This window comes from Pan paniscus, chromosome 20, assembly GCF_029289425.2.
Source record: "Pan paniscus chromosome 20, NHGRI_mPanPan1-v2.0_pri, whole genome shotgun sequence".
NCBI classification, from domain to species: domain Eukaryota; kingdom Metazoa; phylum Chordata; class Mammalia; order Primates; family Hominidae; genus Pan; species Pan paniscus.
Genome location: NC_073269.2, coordinates 9,408,386 through 9,423,099, shown reverse-complemented (window position 1 = coordinate 9,423,099; position 14,714 = coordinate 9,408,386). Strand labels below are relative to the sequence as shown.

General features: G+C 55.2%; 1 protein-coding gene across 6 annotated transcripts in view; it reads right to left on the bottom strand.

Annotated features, from left to right (window-relative positions):
* Window positions 1-14,714, bottom strand: part of KDM4B (lysine demethylase 4B) — a 188,777-nt gene that overhangs the window by 128,150 nt on the left and 45,913 nt on the right. For all 6 annotated transcript variants that reach the window (XM_034945664.3, XM_034945666.3, XM_063599791.1 and 3 more), the window contains exon 2: window positions 13,994-14,076. The gene's annotated coding sequence lies outside the window, so the exon portion shown is untranslated. The remainder of the gene's footprint in view (window positions 1-13,993; window positions 14,077-14,714) is intronic.

Sequence of the window (14,714 nt, the reverse complement as noted above, 5' to 3'; positions counted from 1 at the left end):
GCCATTGCACTCCAGCCTGGGTGACGAGAAACTCCGTCTCAAAAAAAAAAAAAAAAAACTGAAAAGAGAGAGAAGAAAGGGAGGGAGGAAGAATGATGGAAAGAAGAAAGAATAATGCTCTCCTGAACTCGCAAAAGAAGAGAGGAAACTGGCACTCTTCTCAGCTGAGAGAGGCCAAGGAGACATCCCCAGCCATGCAAACGGCAGCTTCATCCCAGACCTTTTGTCTTGGGGACAGGCGGGGAGGCGTGGGAAACAGCCGGGTGTGAGCCGACACTATGGAGTGGTGGTGGGCTTCACGGTCACAGAGAGACACATCCTTCCTGTGATTTGGGGTGGGCGCCACAGTGCCTGCTGTGCATGTTTAGCAGCCCTGGCACAAACACACAGATGTGGAAACAGATGCAGGGCAACCGTGCCGGCTTCTGCCTCTGCTGGCCTCTGCCTGGTGGCACCCCTGCACCTGCTGCTGCTCATAGTGCTGCTGCCAGGCCCACCCTTCCTTGGAGACCCCTTTCTCTGTCTCCCGCTCACGGGACTCTGGGCCTCGGGGTGCCGTGAAGGCCTCAGCTGGGCCAAAGGAGGCCTCGGCTGCCCCGTGGTGTGAGCTGGCTGGAGCCAGGCCAACATAGTTCCCAACAACTGGGACCCTCGGGCCCTGCTCCCACCGCCCTGCCCCATCCTTGTAGAAGATTCTAGACAATAGCTAATGCTGCAGAAAGGGGGCGGCAGTCAGCTCCTATGGGGACACCAGGGCAGGGGTAGGGAGGGATTTTATTACCAACTATTGTTTGAATTTCTCTCGGTACCATGCCAGTAAGTTTTTACAAAAGCAGTAAAGCTCTTGATACAAACTCAATTTCAAAACCACAAAACTGCCTTGTGCCCACTCTGTGCTGCCCCCAGCCTACCCCACCCTGACCCATCCCATGGGCAGCTCTGAGCCAACTTGCCGGCCTCGGGAACCCAGGGCCCCAGAATCCTCCTCTGCTGAGCAAATGTGCAGGCCCCACCACGTGCCAGGCAGAGTTTCGGTTCTGGGACGAGACAGGGCCCAATCTGGAAGACTACTAATTAACAACGTCACAGAGGGGCGAGCAAGAGTTTCGAAGACAAATGAAGGCCAGACACGGCAGCACACACCTGTGGTCCCAGTGCTCTGGGAGGCTGAAGTGGGACACTCGATTGAGCTCAGGAGTCTGAGGCCGCAGTGAGCTGTGATCACATCACTACACTCCAGCCCAGGCAACAGAGTCAGATCATCTCAAAAACATTTTAAGGCCGGGCGTGGTTGCTCACGCCTGTAATCCCAGCACTTTGGGAGGCCGCACACATAGGGTCTGCAGATTCTACAGCTGCTCCTGGCTGGGGGACCGCAGAGGAAGCTGGGAGACCAGGGCAAACTCCTGGGCTTAGCGATCCTCACCTCGGCCTCCCAAAGTGCTGGGATTATAGGCGTGAGCCACCACGCTCTGTCCCTGGGTTTCTTCTTTATTCGGGGCTCAAGACATGGCCAACATGGTGAAACTCCATCTCTACTAAAAATACAAACATTAGCTGGGTGTGGTGGCAGGCGCCTGTAATCCCAGCTACTTGGGAGACTGAGGCAGGACAACTGCCTGAACCCAGGAGGCAGAGGTTGCATTGAGCCGAGATAGTGCCATTGCACTCCAGCCTGGGCGACGAGTGAAACTCTGTCTCAAAAAAAATTAATAAGTAAAATAAAATAAATAAATAAATTTAAAAAAAAGGAAAAAGACAAATGAAGTTGGTTTGGGACCAGAGAGGTCTGGGCGGCAGCGGGGCTGCGTCTGGAAGTGATTGTCAAACACGCAGGGGTGCAAGTTCTGGGCGGTCCAGGGCAGGAGGAAAGTCTAGGCAGAGGGAAGGACCCAGCGAAGCCAGGGAAGAGCTAAGGGCCCAGAGGCCGGATGGCAGGGAGCGCAGAGGAGGCGGCAGGATTGAGGCTAGACCAGGGTGGGCCCTGGGGGCTGGGCTGGAAGGAGCCTGCCCTCCTGTGGGGTTGGAGGGGAAGCCGACGGGTGGTTCAGAGCAAGGAGACACGATCCAACCGAAATTTCTAGAAAGCTCTCTCTGGCTGTGGGAAGTGGATGGCAGGCAGGGCTGGCTTCCAGGGCATGCAACCCCCATGGGTACCCCAGGCCCCACTCAGTTAGATACACAGTTTAAGGCCCGGCTGGCCCCACCTGAAGACTCTCCATGGTTTTAGCACGGGAACCCTGTGGGTTCATTTCACATACGGTCCACAGAGTCTACAGCTGCTCCTGGCTGGGGCACCACAGAGGAAGCTGGGAGACCAGGGCAAACTCCTGGGCTTAGCGATCCCCTCATCTCGGCCTCCCAAAGTGCTGGGATTATAGGCGTGAGCCACCACGCCCCACCCCTAGGTTTCTTCTTTATTCAGGGCTCAAGACAGGCTTGGGCCTCCAGTTTACCATGAAAGCCGCTTAACCCAACCCAGCTCTCAAAATCTCTAACAACAAAAAAAGGGTCCCTTTCTCCCCTCTAACTCATTTTGAGGCCCAAGAGCAGCCTTCTGAGTAAACTACACACCACTGAATGACATGCTTCAAATGGGTGACTTGTATGGTTCGCAAATTGTATCTCAATAAAGCCTTTTTGTTTTTGTTTTTTGAGACGGAGTCTCGCTCTTGTCAGTCAGGCTGAAGTGCAGTGGCGCGATCTCAGCTCACTGCAACCTCCGTTTCCCGGGTTCAAGCAATTCTCCTGCTTGAGCCTTCTGAGTAGCTGGGATTACAGGCACTCCCCACCATGTCCAGCTAATTTTTGTATTTTTAGTAGAGACGAGGTTTCACCATGTTGGTCAGGCTGGTCTCCAACTCCTGACCTCATGATCCACCCACCTCGGCCTCCCAAAGTGCTGGAATTACAGGCATGAGCCACTGCACCTGGCCTTAAAGCCTTTTTTTTTTTTTAGGGCAGCTGTTTGTTCCAGGGACCCTGCACACCACGGGCCAGGCCTGGCTCCTCAGCCCTCCTGCTGTGACCATGACATGGGACCAGCAGCTGCATCTTATGGGCGGCCCCACCCCGGCTGTCCTGGACAGCTCCTCTGCAACCTGGGAGAGGAACAAGTGAGGGGACGCTTCCGGCCGGGCTGAGCAGGGCCGCACGCTCCAGCCTGGGCTGCTCTCCCCTGATCGCTGACACACTGGGCCCAAGGATACCCTCCTGGGCTGCCACCCTCACTCTTCAGTCTTCAGATGCAGGGGCTTGGCAGGGGGCTTCAGGTGGGGACAGTCTGGCTGACCCCATCAGGCCTTCACCCCACCTGCACTGGCACTGCTGGGGCTGGGCCGGCATCCTGTCCACATGACCCTAGGCCCCACAACTACCCATGTCCCCAAGATCTGAGGACTCTCCTTGACCCAGAGTCCACTCTGGGATGGAAGAACTTGAAGGTGGGGCAGGATGCAGGGGTGTGGGCGCAAGGGACACCCAAGAAACAGCCAGGTGATGGCTCTCAGCGGCCACACGCAGAAACTGATGACAAAGAATCGGTTTAAAAATAAGAAGGCCACGGGCGGGGGCTCACGCCTGTGACCCCAGCACTGTGGGAGGCCAAGGTGGGTGATCACTTGGGGCTAGGAATTCAGGATGAGCCTGAACATAGCAAGACCCCATCTCTACAAAAAATTTAAAAATCAGCCAGGTGTGGTGGTGCACGCCCAGCTACTTAGAGGCTGAGGCAGGAGGATTCCTTGAGCACAGGAGATCGAGGCTGCAGTGAGCCCAGACTGCACCACTGTACTCCAGCCAGGGACAGAGTGAGACCCTGTCTCAAAAAAAAAATTCAAAAAGACAGTGCATGGTTTTTGAAAAGTATCAGGCCCTCCTCTGTGGGTAGGAAGTGTGGGGGCTCCCTCGAGCCCTCGTCCTCTTGTCCCACCTCCTGCTCCCACTGGTCCCTGTCCCAGGAGGGCTGGGCATCAGGCAAAGCCCTACACTGCCCCAGTGAGTCCCAGCTGGTCCCTGTCCTGGGAGGGCTGGCCATCAGGTGAAGCCCCATACGGCCCCAGTGAGTCCCAGCCGGCCTCCAGCCCCTGTGCTGCCATCTCGCTGGTTCCTGCTGCCAAAGCACGGTTCCCAGCAGGGACCGAGGACAGAGGAGCCCCGAGCCACCAGAAGGCCCAGGAGGAACCCGCGATGCAGCCAGGTTCCCAAGTGAAACCTGGCCAGAGAGGCAGCACGAGAACGCCCCTCGGCCCCAGCCCCGGGCATGTGGCCTGGCACCGCATCACTACGTCCCACGAGCAGCTCCAAATGCCTCCCCTGGCAAGACCGGGATTCACTTGTCTCTGGTCTGATCTACATAAAGGGCTCTCAGGCAGGAAAGAGAAAACCTTGGCACTAGAACGTTCTCTGCTTCGTCCTACTCCAGAGAGCACCAGCGCGTGCCAGGTTCCCTCAGCTCAAGGCCTTTCCTCCACCTCCGCAGCCACAGCACAGCCTCTTCCAGCCTCTCTCTGACTCTCACCCTCCTGCCTCCTCTCATGAGGACCCAGTGAGGACATCGGGCTCCCCAGATCATCCAGGGTCATCTCCCAGCTCAGGGTCCTTCACTCAGACCCACCCGCGAAAAGTCCCTTTTGTCATTTAAGGTAATATATTCATGGGTTCCAGGGATTAAGATGTGGACATCCATGGGGACCATCATTCAGTCCACCACGACTGCCATGTGGAAAATGTACCGTGCAAAGAAATAAGCATACCTTGTACCCATAAAAACTACAAATTAAAACTTCAAAAAAAAAAAGTACCAACCCCCACGTCCCTCCAAGCCCTCCCACCTGGACAGCACTCCTGCCCGGCACACCTCGGGTAAACTGAGCACCTCTGCCTGCGCTCACTCAGACAGGAGCACAGTTTCCAGAAAATCAGACAAGGGAGTGAGCTCTCCCAACCCAGCTCCCCTGCAACACCAACAGACAGAGGCGGCACTCCAAGAGGTGGAGCAGGAACAGCCGCGCATGGTCACAGAGCTAACTCCAGGGACCATCCGTGGGGGTGGCCAGTGGCCTGAGTGAGGCAGGTGGAAGTGGGCTCCAGTTGCTGGCACTCCCAATGTCCTCAGTTGCCTCCTCCTGAGGCCTGGGCTCTGACAGGTGGGATTTCCAGGTCATGAGGTTTGCAGCTCATTACTTCTTCAGACACTCAGGCCTAAGTGTGGTGAGACAAGCAGACGGACCAGCCTCAAGATGAAGCCACGAGATGTGAGCCACACCTCAGCACGGTGGCCCTCGGGCAGAGGTCCTGTGCCCTGTGCCCTGCGTACCCAAGAGAGGTGGTGTGAGGAAGGACAGGCACAAGACCCAGAGCACCTGGGGCCAGGCCTGGCCCTACCACTGATCCCCAGGAGATGAGGGACCAGGGCCACACTCTCAGAGGCAACATAGGACTATCAGCACCTGGCCACAGGGCCCGCCTGTGCTGAATGAATGAGCCACAGACAAAACCCTCACAAGGAACATGGCCCAAGTCACCACCTCCGGGCCACTCGACTCTGTCTATAAAACCAGCAGTTTGATCCAAGCTCAATGCTCAGTCCTTCTACCTAAGGACCCCCAAACTGCAGAGGAGAAAACAAACGGACAATCACACATTGCCCCTGCTTGGGGGCCTACGGAAAGCAGACAGAGGCAAACAAAAAATGCGTGCCAAGTCTCTTAAATTAAAAATCTGGCTGGATATGGTGGCTCACGCCTGTAATCCCAACACTTTGGGAGGACGAGGCAGGCAGATCACGAGGTCAACAGATTAAGACCATCCTGGCCAACACCGTGAAACCCTGTCTCTACTAAAAAAATACAAAAATTAGCCGGGCATGGTGGCGCGCTCCTGTAATCCCAGCTACTCGGGAGGCTGAGGCAGGAAAATTGCTTGAACCTGGGGCAGAGGTTCCAGTGAGCCAAGATCACGCCACTGCACTCCAGTCTGGCAACAGAGCGAGACTGTCTCAAAAAAAAAAACAAAAAACAAAAAACAAAACAAAACAAAAAACCTGTGCCAGGCCTGCACTCTATCTACTCTTTTCCTTCAGTGTTTGTTTTTTATTTTATTTTTTGAAACAGGGTCTTGCTGTATCGCCCAGGCTGGAGTGCGGTGGCACAATCACAGCTCACTGCAGCCTGGAACTCCCGGGCTCAAGCCATCCTCCCGCCCCACAGGTACATGCCACCACACCCAGGTACTTTCTGTATTTGTTTTGTAGAGACCAGGTCTCACCATGCTCCCCAGGCTGGTCTTGAACTTCTGGGCTCAAGCAATCAAGGCCACCCGCCTTGGCCTCCCAAAGTGCTGGGGTTACAGGCATGAGCTGCCATGCCCAGCCTAGCATTTGTTTTAATTAAAAGAAAAAACAAAAGATGCCCTCCTGGTCATGACACTCCCCAAAACGGCACATGATGTCAGAGTGGCCCCACCCCAAGAGCTGGAGGACACAGGGCCGCCCGAAGCCCGCGGCCAGGGGTGTTTTCTTTCTTTCTTTTTTTTTTTTTTGAGACAGTTTCACTCTGTCGCCCAGGTGGAGTGCAGTGGTGCGATCTCGGCTCACTGCAACCTCCGCCCCCAGGTTCAAGCAATTCTCCTGCCTCAGCCCCCAAGTAGCTGGGATTATAGGCACACGCCACCACGTCCGGCTAATTTTTGTATTTTTAGTTGAGACGGAGTTTCACCATGTTAACCAGGCTGGTCTTGAACTCCTGACCTCAGGTGATCCACCTGCCTCGGCCTCCCAAAGTGCTGGTATGACAGGCGTGAGCCACCACACCTGGCCAGTCAGGGATGTTTTCTATCAGCCCCCAGCCGACACCTATCCGTGTGCACAGACAGAAAGCGAAGTGTTCAAGGTGTGCTTTTTTACAGGTCAGGAAAAGTTACGAGGCCTGAACAAGGAAATCTAGCATTCTATTTAGGAGGAAGAAACCATTACGATTCAGTACTCAAATAAGCCAACAGCCGAGGCACGGGAAGCAGGCAGGAGGAGAGGCCGACTTGCAGCTGCAGTGGGACCCCCTTCCCCCGGCGCCCGCGGCCCGGCTTCCTCTGGGCACCAAGCGACGGCTCCAGGGTCGAAATGGAGAAAGTGAGCAACTACTCTGAGAGTCTTTTCCAAGACCAGAGGCAGCCCTCATGCACAGCTGGTGGGAATGTTGAAGGGTGCAGCCGCCGTGGAGACGGGCAGGCGATTCCTGAGAAGGCTAAACAGAATGTACCCTTGGACCCGCGATTCCACACCCAGGTGTCGGCCCAAGGGAAACAAAAACGCATGTCCACACCAACACCTGCAAACTAACACCTGCACACCAACACCTGCACACCAACACCTGCACACCAACACCCACACCAACACCTGCACACCAACACCTGCACACCAACACCTGTACACCAACACCCGCACCAACATCCACACCAACACCTGCACACTAACACCTGCACACCAATATCCACACCAACACCTGCACACCAACATCCACACCAACACCTGCACACTAACACCTGCACACCAATATCCACACCAACACCTGCACACCAACACCTGCACACCAACACCCACACCAACATCCACACCAACACCTGCACACCAACACCTGCACAGCAACATCTGCACAGCAACACCTGCACACCAACACCTGTACACTAACACCTGCACACCAACACCCACACCAACACCTGCACACCAACACCTGTACACCAACACCCACACCAACATCCACACCAACACCTGCACACTAACACCTGCACACCAATATCCACACCAACACCTGCACACCAACACCTGCACACCAACACCCACACCAACATCCACACCAACACCTGCACACTAACACCTGCACACCAACACCTGTACACCAACACCCATACCAACATCCACACCAACACCTGCATACCAACACCTGCACACCAACACCTGTACACTAACACCTGTACACCAACACCCACACCAACATCCACACCAACACCTGCACACTAACACCTGCACACCAATATCCACACCAACATCTGCACAGCAACACCTGCACACCAACACCCACACCAACACCTGCACACTAACACCTGCACACCAACACCTGTACACCAACACCCACACCAACATCCACACCAACATCTGCACACCAACACCTGCACACCAACATCTGCACAGCAACACCTGCACACCAACACCTGTACACCAACACCCACAGCAACACCCACAGCAACACCTGCACACCAACACCTGCACACCAACACCTGCACACCAACACCCACACCAACACCTGCACACTAACACCTGCACACCAACACCTGTACACCAACACCCACACCAACATCCACACCAACATCTGCACACCAACACCTGCACACCAACATCTGCACAGCAACACCTGCACACCAACACCCACACCAACATCCACACCAACACCTGCACACTAACACCTGCACACCAATATCCACACCAACACCTGCATACCAACACCCACACCAACACCTGCACACCAACACCCACACCAACACCTGCACACCAACGTCCACACCAACACCTGCACACCGTCCACAGCACCTGCACGCCAACGTCCACACCAGCACCTGCACACCACTGTCCACACCAACACCTGCACACCAACACCCACACCTGCACACCACCTGCACACCAACATCCACGCAAACACCTGCACACCGTCCAAACACCTGCACACCGTCCACAGCAGCACCTGCACACCAACGTCCACACCAGCACCTGCACACCAACGTCCATACCAACACGTGCACACCAACACCTGCACACCACTGTCCACACCAACACCTGCACACCAACACCCACACCAACACCTGCACACCAACACGCACACCAACACCTGCACACCACCTGCACATCAACGTCCACACCAGCACCTGCACACCAACGTCCACACCAGCACCTGCACACCAATGTCCACGCCGACACCTGCACACCAACACCTGCACACCAATGTCCACACCAACACCTGCACACCAATGTCCACACCACCTGCACACCAATATCAACGCCAACACCTGCACACCAATATCCACACCAACACCTGCACACCAATGTCCACACCAACACCTGCACACCAACACCTGCACACCAACGTCCACACCAGCACCTGCACACCAATGTCCACACCAACACCTGCACACCAATATCCACGCCAACACCTGCACACCAATATCCACACCAACACCTACACACCAACGTCCACACCAACACCTGCACACCAACACCTGCACACCAATGTCCACACCAACACCCACACCAACACCTGCACACCAACGTCCACACCAGCACCCACACCAACACCTGCACACCAACGTCCACACCAGCACCCACACCAACACCTGCACACCAACGTCCACACCAGCACCCACACCAACACCTGCACACCAATGTCCACACCAGCACCTGCACACCAACGTCCACACCAGCACCTGCACACCAATGTCCACGCCAACACCTGCACACCAATGTCCACACCAACACCTGCACACCAATGTCCACACCAACACCTGCACACCAACACCTGCACACCAACGTCCACACCAACACCTGCACACCAACACCTGCACACCAACGTCCACACCAGCACCTGCACACCAATATCCACACCAACACCTGCACACCAATGTCCACACCAACACCTGCACACCAACACCTACACACCAACGTCCACACCAGCACCTGCACACCAATGTCCACACCAGCACCTGCACACCAATGTCCACGCCAACACCTGCACACCAATATCCACACCAACACCTGCACACCAATGTCCACACCAACACCTGCACACCAACACCTGCACACCAACGTCCACACCAGCACCTGCACACCAATGTCCACACCAACACCTGCACACCAATGTCCACACCAACACCTGCACACCAATATCCACACCAACACCTGCACACCAATGTCCACACCAACACCTGCACACCAACACCTACACACCAACGTCCACACCAACACCCACACCAGCACCTGCACACCAATGTCCACGCCGACACCTGCACACCAACACCTGCACACCAATGTCCACACCAACACCTGCACACCAATGTCCACACCACCTGCACACCAATATCAACGCCAACACCTGCACACCAATATCCACACCAACACCTGCACACCAATGTCCACACCAACACCTGCACACCAACACCTGCACACCAACGTCCACACCAGCACCTGCACACCAATGTCCACACCAACACCTGCACACCAATATCCACGCCAACACCTGCACACCAATATCCACACCAACACCTGCACACCAATGTCCACACCAACACCTGCACACCAACACCTACACACCAACGTCCACACCAACACCTGCACACCAACACCTGCACACCAATGTCCACACCAACACCCACACCAACACCTGCACACCAACGTCCACACCAGCACCCACACCAACACCTGCACACCAACGTCCACACCAGCACCCACACCAACACCTGCACACCAACGTCCACACCAGCACCCACACCAACACCTGCACACCAATGTCCACACCAGCACCTGCACACCAACGTCCACACCAGCACCTGCACACCAATGTCCACGCCAACACCTGCACACCAATGTCCACGCCAACACCTGCACACCAATGTCCACACCAACACCTGCACAACACCTGCACACCAACGTCCACACCAACACCTGCACACCAACACCTGCACACCAACGTCCACACCAGCACCTGCACACCAATATCCACACCAACACCTGCACACCAATGTCCACACCAACACCTGCACACCAACACCTACACACCAACGTCCACACCAGCACCTGCACACCAATGTCCACACCAGCACCTGCACACCAATGTCCACGCCAACACCTGCACACCAATATCCACACCAACACCTGCACACCAATGTCCACACCAACACCTGCACACCAACACCTGCACACCAACGTCCACACCAGCACCTGCACACCAATGTCCACACCAACACCTGCACACCAATGTCCACACCAACACCTGCACACCAATATCCACACCAACACCTGCACACCAATGTCCACACCAACACCTGCACACCAACACCTACACACCAACGTCCACACCAACACCCACACCAACACCTGCACACCAATGTCCACACCAACACCCACACCAACACCTGCACACCAACGTCCACACCAGCACCCACACCAACACCTGCACACCAACGTCCACACCAGCACCCACACCAACACCTGCACACCAATGTCCACACCAGCACCTGCACACCAACGTCCACACCAGCACCTGCACACCAATGTCCACAGCAGCACGACTCCCAATAGCCAGAGAGTAGGCCACATGAGCGCCCATCAGCAGGGGAGCAGGTCGCCCGGCACCACACACAGCAGAACGCGACTCAGCCATGAAATGGAGCAAGGCTCTGACGCAGGCCACAGAGTGGATGAACTCTGAGGATGGGCCACTCGGTGAGAGACTCCAGGCACAAAAGGCCACACAGTGCGCGATCCCATTTCTATGAGATGTCCAGGACAGGCCAGTCCACAGAGGCAGGAAGGAGATGCCTGGTTTTGGGGTGTGGGGGGCAGGATGGGGAGCAACTGCTGAGGGGGACAGAGCTTCCTCTGGAACAATGAGATGCTCCGGAATGAGTGGTGATGCTGCCCAGCCCTGTGAGTGCACCAACGACCTCCAAACTGTATCCTTTAAAGAGTGAATATGATGTATGTGAATTTCCTCTCAGTAAAAGTTAACTTTTACAAAGTGAAGGCAGCCTATCTGGGGACCTGCCAAACCACAGCAAGCCCACATGGTTTGCCCTGAGCTCCTCCTCTCCTTCAGCTCCAGGCCTTCGGAAGCAGGAGCCCTGCTCCCTTACTCCTGTCTCCTGTGCTCTCCCCGAGGACTTTCTAGCACCTCCTGGTTGCTGCACTCAGCACCTTCAGATATAAAGTGGGTTTATCAAGGGCTATGTGGTGAACTTCGGCAGGATGAGGTGACTCACGCCTGTGACCCCAGCACATTGGGAGGTTGAGGTGGGAGGATCACTTGAGGCCAGGAATTTGAGACCAGCCTGGGCAACATAGCCTCTACAAAAAATAAAAAAATTAGCCAGGTGTGGTGTGCATGCCTGTAGTCCCGGCTACTCAGGAGGCTGAGGCGGGAGGATCCCTTGAGCCCAGGAGGTGGAGGCTGCAGTGAGCTATGATCACACCACTGCACTCCAGCCTGGGTGACAGAGCGAGACCCTGCCTCAAAAAAATAAAGCTAACTGGCTGGGCACAGTGGCTCACGCCTGTAATCCCAGCACTTTGGGAGGCCAAGGTGGGCGGATCACGAGTCAGGAAATGGAGACCATCCTGGCTAACACGGTGAAACCCCATCTCTACTGAAAATACAAAAAATTAGCTGGGCGTGGTGGCAGGCTCGTGTAGTCCCAGCTACTAGGGAGACTGAGGCAGGAGAATGGCGTGAACCCGGGAGGCGGAGCTTGCAGTGAGCCGAGATCACGCCACTGCACTCCAGCCTGGGTGACAGAGCGAGACTCTGTCTCAAAAAAAATAAAAATAAATAAATAAATAATAAAGCTAACTGACAGAGCAAGTTGCTTACTTGGTTTGTGCTGTGTCAATTTGGGCACAAAGAAAACAGCTGAGTTTTAGAAAATTGACCATCTTGTAAGGAAGCACAAACTTGAAGGGTAAAAGCAAGATTTCAGGAGGCACAGACAGACCTGCCAATTTCCAAACCAAGTCACCAAGAGACTCGTCCATCCTGCTCCAGCCAGCAGTAAGTTAACCTGGACAAGAGGAGGCGCATGGTTTTCTGCACAGGCCCAAACAGGAAATATCTCCAGATGCGCAGGCCACGCCCTCTGTTCCAGCTATTCACTTCTCCCACTGTGAGGAGAAGGCAACCAGGGACAATGCTCAGGCAAATGGACACAGCCACGTGCCAATAAAACTTTACTTATAAAAACAGGGGGTCAGATTGGGTCCAGGGGCCATAGTTTGCCAACCACGTGCCAAGAGCCTCTTCCCTTACACTTTATGACTTCCCAAAGGAGGCTGGGCTCCACCACCCTCCTCAAGGTCCTAATCATAGTAGAACAGAAAAGGCACCCACAAATGACTTAAGGGCCCCAGCTCAAGTCCACACTCGCCCTCGTTAGCTACAGGGGGCCCTGGATGGGCGCCTTCCTCCCTCTGCACAGGGAAGCGGCACAGAATCCAAGGGCGACGCCGCACAAGGCAGCCTTTCCCCGGTGCTCTGCCGGCCGCCGCTGCCACTGCCACCTCTGCCTTGACGGGAGGACACTGCACTGCTCATCCCACACTTGACACCCTCCGCTGGGTCACCCGGGCCCTGTGGGTGTGGCCAGAAGGGATGAGGTCATTCTCTCTCTTCTCCTGAGTGGTCCCCCTGGGCTGCCACCAGAGGCACCTCTTTAAGCCCGCCGTCCTCGGCTTATAAGAAAGGCACAAGAAAAGAAACTAAACCCGGGGCGGCTGGGCCATGGAACTACCTCAAAGGCATTTAAAAATGAGTCTCCCATTTTTAGAGACCCCTGCTCTAACTGCTCCCCACTTCTGATAGTGTGTGGGGGAACGCCCCTTGAGCTCAGGTGTCCCCAGGGCCGATGCAGACAGGGTAGTGGGTCCTGGGAAACCCCAGTGTCACCTGAAATGCAGGAGGAGCCACAGCTTTTCCGGTTTCTAGAAGTGAGAGTCGGGTGGTTCGATGCCGAAGGGCGAGATGCAAGCCCAAAGCAGACAGGCTTCATGAAGAAACTTGCAGAAGAACCTCCCTACCATGGCCCGCAGGCTCCCGTCTAAGCACTGCTCGCGCCTGGACGTCCCGGGAATTCAGAGCCGGTCAGGCCACCACCTTCTCCCTGGCGGGCCACCCAGGGAAGAGGCCACAGCCTTCCGGTCCCTGGTCCTGTGGGGCCACCTGGGGGCCGGGCCCGTGTTACTTACTTCTGGATGGCAAGGTTCCTGGGTGGAGATGCTCCAAAAATTCGCTAGGATTTGTCAGGTGCCTCCAGCAACGGTGATGGTTCCTAAAACATGCAAATAAAAGCATGATTAACTAAACTGATGGCACGCTCAAGTTTTAATTCTAAATTCGACTCCCACCAGCTGTACGCAGCCCGAGGACGCTTGCCTTTATTCAGATTTTCCACATTCTTGTCAATATTTTACAAGACAAAAATCCGTAACTATAAGCACTTTACCCAGTCAAGTTTTCCAATGAGGGCCCATTTTAAGCTTAGCTCCTAAAATCCAGGGGCCAAGGCAGCGACAGTATCCGTGAACAGTCAAATGAAACCAAAGAAGCTTCTGGAGGCCTTAATACACAGACAGCTACTGAGAGATTTTCAAGAAGTTTTGCTTCCTCCAAGGGGAAAAGTGCAGAAAATGCACCCAGTTTTTCCCCCACCCCCCAACACCGAGAGGCAGAGCACAGGGAGAGAGGGAGGCAGGGGCTGCGACCGCACAGGGGCCAAGGCACAGCCCAGGCGTTGAACTTAGTCCTGGACACAGAGACGCTCAGACACTTGTAGGATGGATGCGGAACAGAACTCCAAACTTTGGATGTGACACCAAGACTTTTTTATTTTTATTTTTTTTAAGAGACAGGGTCTCACTATAGCGTCCAGGCTGGTCTCGAGCTCCTGGCCTCAAGTGATCCTCCTGC